Source organism: Schistocerca americana, chromosome X (genome assembly GCF_021461395.2).
Source record: "Schistocerca americana isolate TAMUIC-IGC-003095 chromosome X, iqSchAmer2.1, whole genome shotgun sequence".
Lineage (NCBI taxonomy): Eukaryota > Metazoa > Arthropoda > Insecta > Orthoptera > Acrididae > Schistocerca > Schistocerca americana.
Window position 1 is genome coordinate 996,386,693 of NC_060130.1, and position 6,892 is coordinate 996,393,584.

General features: G+C 46.2%; 1 non-coding gene and 1 pseudogene across 1 annotated transcript; one reads left to right on the plus strand and one right to left on the minus strand.

Moving 5' to 3' along the window:
• The first annotated feature begins 2,182 nt into the window (after positions 1-2,182).
• On the plus strand, positions 2,183-2,266 carry Trnas-gga. Its single transcript is given in 2 exon segments — positions 2,183-2,222; positions 2,232-2,266. It is a non-coding gene; the product is annotated as a tRNA-Ser (tRNA).
• Positions 2,267-5,355: 3,089 nt separating this feature from the next.
• On the minus strand, positions 5,356-5,473 carry LOC124557120 (annotated as a pseudogene).
• Positions 5,474-6,892: the final 1,419 nt, after the last annotated feature.

The window sequence follows — 6,892 nt, forward strand, 5'->3', positions numbered from 1 at the left end:
TCAGGGTTTAGATATATTACTCGCACTGGTAATCCTATCTCCTAAAACAGTAGTCGACTTGCAAGCTCGCTGTCGGTGCCACTCAGTGCCGTGTCAGCACGCCGGCTCCAAACAGCGTGCGTAATCTTCAGGGATGTTCACCGCTGCTACACCAATATGGAGATAAGTAGGTCGACACCAGGCTGCGTCCTCTGACGAGAGTACACACTATTTATGCTACAGCTATTTGGAACAATAAAGAGTTTTCATGAACGCTGTCTGTCTTCGTGCAACTTCTGTCACCTCCGACGGATACCTGTAGTCCCCACCAGACCCTTTAACCCACAACGCCCACGTTGAGAACTGAACACCACCGTACAAACCAAATAGCCCCTCTAACACTCACCATAGAGGTCACCATATCCCAGGCCTCTTCATAGGCTATAACTTTTACGTGAATTGTGATCCACTTCAAAGACAGTAAAAGAAATAATAGTAATCATGGTTTGGGTTGGTGGGGTGGGCAACAAAGATCACCAAACTCATACTTGCGCGACGATTGCAAAGGATATGTACACTGAGGCTACAAAAGCTGTGGGATACCTGCCAATATCGTGTCAGATCTTTTGCCCGCCGTAGTGCAGCAATTCTATGTGGCACGGACTAGACAAGACGTTAGAAGTCCCCTGCGGAAATATTGAGCTATGCTAGCTAACTGTCCATAATTGCGAAAGTGTTGCCGGAGCAGGGTTTTGTGCACGAACTGACCTTTCCATTCTGTTTCATATGTTCTATGGGATTCATGTCTGGCATCTGGGTGGTCAAGTCATTCGCTCGAATTGTCCACAATGTCCTTGAAACCATCGCGGTGACATGGCTGCCTTTCAGCCTACGAAGTTTACAGACTTATTGTGGGATCGCCTTCTCGAAAGTCCTCGGATCTAGGTGGACTACCCAAGGAATTCTCCGTGGGATTTTGGCCGTTGTCGGGTGCTACCTTTACTTCCCTTTTGAATGAAGTGTTACAAGTTAGAGTAGTGCCGGCCTCGTTCAAAGTGGAAAATTGTTTTAATCCCGAAACGCGCTGGACCGGCTGCCCCTGATAGCTTTCGCCCACTCACTTTGTTAACTTTGCTTATAAGACTGTGGCGAGGGCAGTTAATAGTAGGCTGTCGGCTCTGATTGAGACGATTGTTGCCAAACATCAGAGCTTCATTCCTGGTCGTACCACTCTTACCCCTATAGTCGAGTATCGTGACGTGCTTTCGGTTGCTGCTGTAACGTCCGTTACTTGTGCACTTGCTTTTCTAGACTTCGATAAGGCATTTGATCGTGTTAATCAACACTTTCTGCTTAGGATACTGGAGGCAGTTGGTTTCACTGTTGACACACGGCGAGTGCTATCAAATCTGTTTACGGGTATTTCGGCTTCGGTGGTTGTTAATGATCAACTGTCGCCCCCAATGATTATCCATAGGGGAGAGCCTCAAGGAAGCCCACTGTCAGTGACTTTGTTTGTGTTTTCTCTGGAGCCCAGCTGACAGGGGCGATGCTCAACTGGAAGTCCGTTACGGGAAAAAAAATCTGGGAGCAATACTAGAGCATGAATGGCGTTCTCTTTCTCTGCTCGAGCAAGTCCGAATACTGGATACATATGTCTTATGCAAAGCTTATTACGTGGCCCAAGTTTATCCGCTTCCCTCTATGACGGCGAAGAAACTACAACAATTGTCTGGTCGTTTCTTATGGAAAAAGACACGTATTTCGCTTATGGTATGAGGTGATCGCAAAGCCTCCTCCCTTTGGAGGGCTGGACCTGACTGATATACGAAGGAAGACGCAGATGCTATATGTGTGTCGTACTGTTATGACGATGACTCAAGGAACTCACACATTCACGTCTCATTTATTTCTCTGTGTCCGTCCTACTAGTCTTGAACCCCATATCGATGTTGGTCGCATAAATTATAAGTGAAAACACACTCGTGCCTTCTATTTTGCGGTGAGCTATTTAGAGGCTGTGTACATGGTGGCAGCCAGTCAAGGAATATTTTAGGGAATTGGTTTAAAAAATTTTATTTCAAAAGCCCAGTGAAATCTTTACAAGTTTTCTCCCAGAGTATCTTACGCTGTACCTACGTGACACAAGTCGCCTGTCTTGCAAAACCGAGGCAGTTCTGACCAGTTAAAGCTGCTGACGCCGGCCGGTGTGGCCGAGTGGTTCTAGGCGCTTCAGCCTGGAACCGTCCGACCGCTACGGTCGCAGGTTCGAATCCTGCCTCCGGCATGGATGTGTGTGATGTCCTTAGGTTAGTTAGATTTAAGTAGTTCTAAGTTATAGGGGACTGATGACCTCAGATATTAATTCCCATAGTGCTCAGAGCCATTTGAACCAAAGCTGCTGACAAGAGACGCCCTGAGTCCTCTGCTTAAACTGCTAGTGAATTCACGCCATTGGTTTTAGCCAATAACGTACGTGGGATACAGGTCACGTGCGTGGACGCTGGAGTGTTCTGTGGTGAGGAACACAGTTGCCTCTCTCTCTTGTAATCGAGACCTCGAGCAGAACAGACGTATTTTCGGAAGGCACAGCCTCTGGCTCTGCTTTTCACGACCAGCCACCAACGTAAATTAACATGAACCACTTCCCCTTCGGTTGCCCATTTCAATTAACTGCTCGACCTCCTAGACCGACCTAAATCTGGTAACTTCCGACCCTAGGCGCGCCCCTTGTATACCATACATTCAAAATATATCCTCTTTTTTGTACCTAATTTCCGGTTTTGTCATTTAACAGCAGTCCTGGATGCCACTCTCAAATCCTGACCGCTCGACCTCCTGCAACTGTCATTATGAGGCATAGGTAACAACCTTCTCCCCCCTTCCCCCTGCTCCTATACATTAACATTGGTGTTATAAACGCGAACATATACATTAACATTGGTGTCAGAATCGCGATTCGTTCCCACCGTTCAGTCCATAGTGTGGCCGTTTACTTTTGCTTCATGTTTGACGTGGTCGGTCAATATTCGCAACTGTTATTCCGCTATGAGCTGAGCCTGGGTGCTGCAGCGCGCTGGCTGCGACGCCAAGTCGGATGCTGCATCCGCACATACCAGCGCCCGGGACAAAGTCAACTGCCTGTCTCTCGCAGTGTGCCATTTCTATACGTGCCCACTGAGTCCACCGAGATGTGCTCCACAGCGTATGTGTGCATGGCTTGCTCTCCGGCCGAATTTGACAGTCGCAGTCGGTCCATCTTCTCAGTCACTTACCGCTACTTCTGAACTGGTAGCAAGGCGCGAAAGGAAAACGCGCGATGCGTCCTAACTGGTGCCGTGGCTCGCTGAGCGCACGTGGGTGCTGTTGACGGTCGGCGCGGCTTCCCTGCCGCCGCCGCCGCCGCCGCCGCCCACCTACCACCGCCCGTCTGCCGCCCCACGTTCGCCACTGGTCAGCTCCCCACTGCCATCTGCGTTTGGGTCCTGGCATCGACGCCCGGGGCTTGTACTTTCAGAGCCCCTCCACCCACGCCGCTGCTACACGAGTACCGCATGCATACGGCCCTCAGCTGCCACACCACTACCGCCACCGTCTTTTCTGTACTGTGAGTGTTGATATCAGCTGAGACCTTGCAGTCATTTATCCGGAGAAGGACTCAGAGATCAGTAAATAATAGTATAGATTTTGTATCTTACACAGTGACTTTATTTACGAGAACGATTTGAACGTAAAATTTTTGTAATTCTAATTACTATGAGGTATCCTGAATTCCTAGATAAGCCGCTCAGATGTATGTTAGCTCGATGTTAGTTTAAAAGTACACTTTCATTGAACATGTGTACTGCCATAATTTTCTTATCCTTTTTTTATTAAACTGTGTTGTCGTCAAGGTATGTCATGCCTAGTTCTTCTGATAAGTTTTTAAGTCTTTTTTTTTTTTTGAGAGTTTTCAGTTAATCTCCAGGGATGTGCAGCCTGCGCAATGTGTTTGGCAACCACAGAGTGTCTCAGCCATTCGTGGCATTTTCTTTCGTTTCGTTTTTGTGTCACAATCAACTCTTTTTTCTTTCACCTTTCCTATAAGCATCATTTCTCCGCCCTATGATAAAAGTAGGTTCCTTCTCCTTGCTCCACGACGCGAGCGCTCTAAAGGCTCTGTAACGCCCTGTGCCATCATACCACGTCTGCAAGGTTTCCGAAATCGTCGGCGCACTAAGTCTTTTTATCTTGATGGGAGTTTTTTTTTATTGCAAGACCAGGCACAGACGCGAAATCAGCGTTTAGGCCTTGTAAGAAAAGCAATAAACCATTGGATTCTGATGCTCCTGGTGATGTCCGTTGTTTACTACTGGTACTAGGCGACTGTAGGTACCAAGCGCATACACAGTCGTAATTACATGATTAGCACTTGGGCTGCCGAAACCGATAGGACGTTGTATGACATGCAGGATTGCGGAACGGAACGAATGAACTTTTTCTACCTTCTTTCTTTTCTTTCTCTTCTCTCTGCATCCTCTTTCCCGACCATTTATTCTTTTTCTGTCCATGCCTTCTGTATTTTGCAAGTGGTAGTTCCTTAATTGGTTAACTCAGTGCACGAAGCCACAATGTATTACGTGATATACCATAATAAGAGTTATAATGATGAAAGAGAATTGATCTGTTCTACTCCTGTAAGTTGATAAGTGAGGAGAGATGACTTCCAGCTGTTATCCTCCAGAGGGCAGCCATGTTTTGGTTGATATAAAGATATGTAATACATTCTTTTATTGAGGCTATTTGTGAGCAGGCACGAGGTCGTGTGTGAGTTGTTTTAAGTGACGTTAAATGGTCTGTTTTATGCTGCCACCTAAGAGGTCAGTACAGAACCGTTAACCATGATTCGCATTACCATGCAGTGAGTTTCCAGTTGAGACAATGTTTTTTCATGGTCAACTAAATTGCGAAGTACGTTCCCAGTGAACGCTTACTATAAGAAGAGACCGCATGGCACAGACACGTGGACTGGCACAGCTGTCGCCTTGCGATAAGCCAGTCACGCCCCCAAACTCTACCACTTCTCTCCCTATTCTTTGTCCGGTCTGTCATAAATTAAGTCTAATTTTCATTTCATTTATAAGTCATTTATTGCATGTTTTTTTGAGTGACAGTATACTGAGAGTGTTATATAAGCACTCCGTCTTCAGGCCACAAGTGGCCTATCGGGACCATCCAACGGTCGCGTCAACCTCAGCTGAGGATGCGGATAGGAGGGGTGTGTGGTCAGCACACCGCTCTCCCGGTCATGATGATGGTTTTCTTTGACCGAAGCCGCTACTGTTCGGTCGAGTAGTTCCTCAATTGGCATCACGAGACTGAGTGCACCCCAAAAAGTGACAACAGCGCATGGCGGCCCAGATGGTCACCCATCCAAGTGCCGACCACGCCCAACAGCGCTTAACTTTGGTGATCTGACGGGAACCGGTGTATCCACTGCGCCAAGGCCGTTGCCCTGAGAGTAGTATATGCAGTATAAATATTAAGTGGTGGTAAGTAAGCTTTCATAGTTTTAGGAGAAAGATGGCCCAAGTCCGTACCTCTTTGTATTATGTGAAAAGTTTAGATATTTCTGAAGATTTTGAGGTGTTTAAAGGTGCCCTCTCCCAATCACAGTATAAGTATTTGTGATTTGATGGTGTTAAGCTATTTGCATTATTCAGCTTTCTTGCAGAATTTTTATATTGTACTGTATTTCACTTTATGATGTCCTTTGTTGACAATGATTTTGTTTCGCCTTTCCAAAGAATGCATCAAGTTTACTCTGCTAAAGTTCTTCTACAATGCTACAAGCATACATCGTTGAACGTTTCGTTTTGTCGTCAAATCTAGAATATGTAGCCCCTCCTTGCGGTGTCTATTCTATTTGCCTTTTATTGTTCAATAGATCGTGATACTTCGGATATTCATCTAAGTTATGGAACTAATGCTCCACTACTCCGCGGATGAACTAAGTCTACTGTCGTTTTAGAAGCATTTATTTCCCTGTTTTCTTTCAAGCTGCCTAAGATTAAAAAATGATTGCGAGTTTCTCATTCTCATGCTGCTGACCAGACTATAACTCCGAGGGGAGATTGGAAGCAAGCGACCTCCAGCTGATGGAACGCGAAACGGAAAAGCATCACAATAACCAAGCTGGCCATTGTGGGGTATCTTCCCGTGCACTGCCATTTAGTTTGGTGTCGCTCTGCATTTCCGAGCCTCCTCCGGAGTACAGTACCACCATACCGTCTTCCGTCTAGTCTGACGCATCTTAAGAACCGACCACCTGCTCCTATTCCAAATTCTTAAATGGTTGCACCATTACGTACCCACCACTACCCTGGATTCAATATATGTTTCACTACATCAACACTCCAATTATGTAAGATTCCCCTTGAGTCGTATTACATAGTTTTGTGAGTTAGCGATTCCGCTATCCCATTATGCGCCTTGTTCGTGCCCAGAGCCGGACTGGTATGTTTAGAAGAAAGTGAAACGCCCGAGGTATCTAGGATACTCAATAGAGAAGAGTCGAATGCGCCCCTGAAGTTGAGAAGACGTGCGCTACCCTCTCGCTGCAGAGCGGTAAGCGAAATAGATTTTGTGATAGGATGAAACCAAAGAAGTTTCACCCAATAAGTGAAGAATTGTAGTTCGCACCCCATGTGCGTTTTTCACATTTGAGAGCTCACCCAGCCGAACACAAGTTTCGTTATTGTTCACCCTACTTTTTACGAAGTAATTTAATGATGAAGTGAAGATGTTATGAGTGAGCACGGAAATCGGCGCTGCTACCATTTGGATACAGTGCTCCACCGTGTGTTTAGGAAGTGAGAGACACTCATTTGTTTATTCAAACAAATACACCCATAACGTAATAATACTGAAGCAC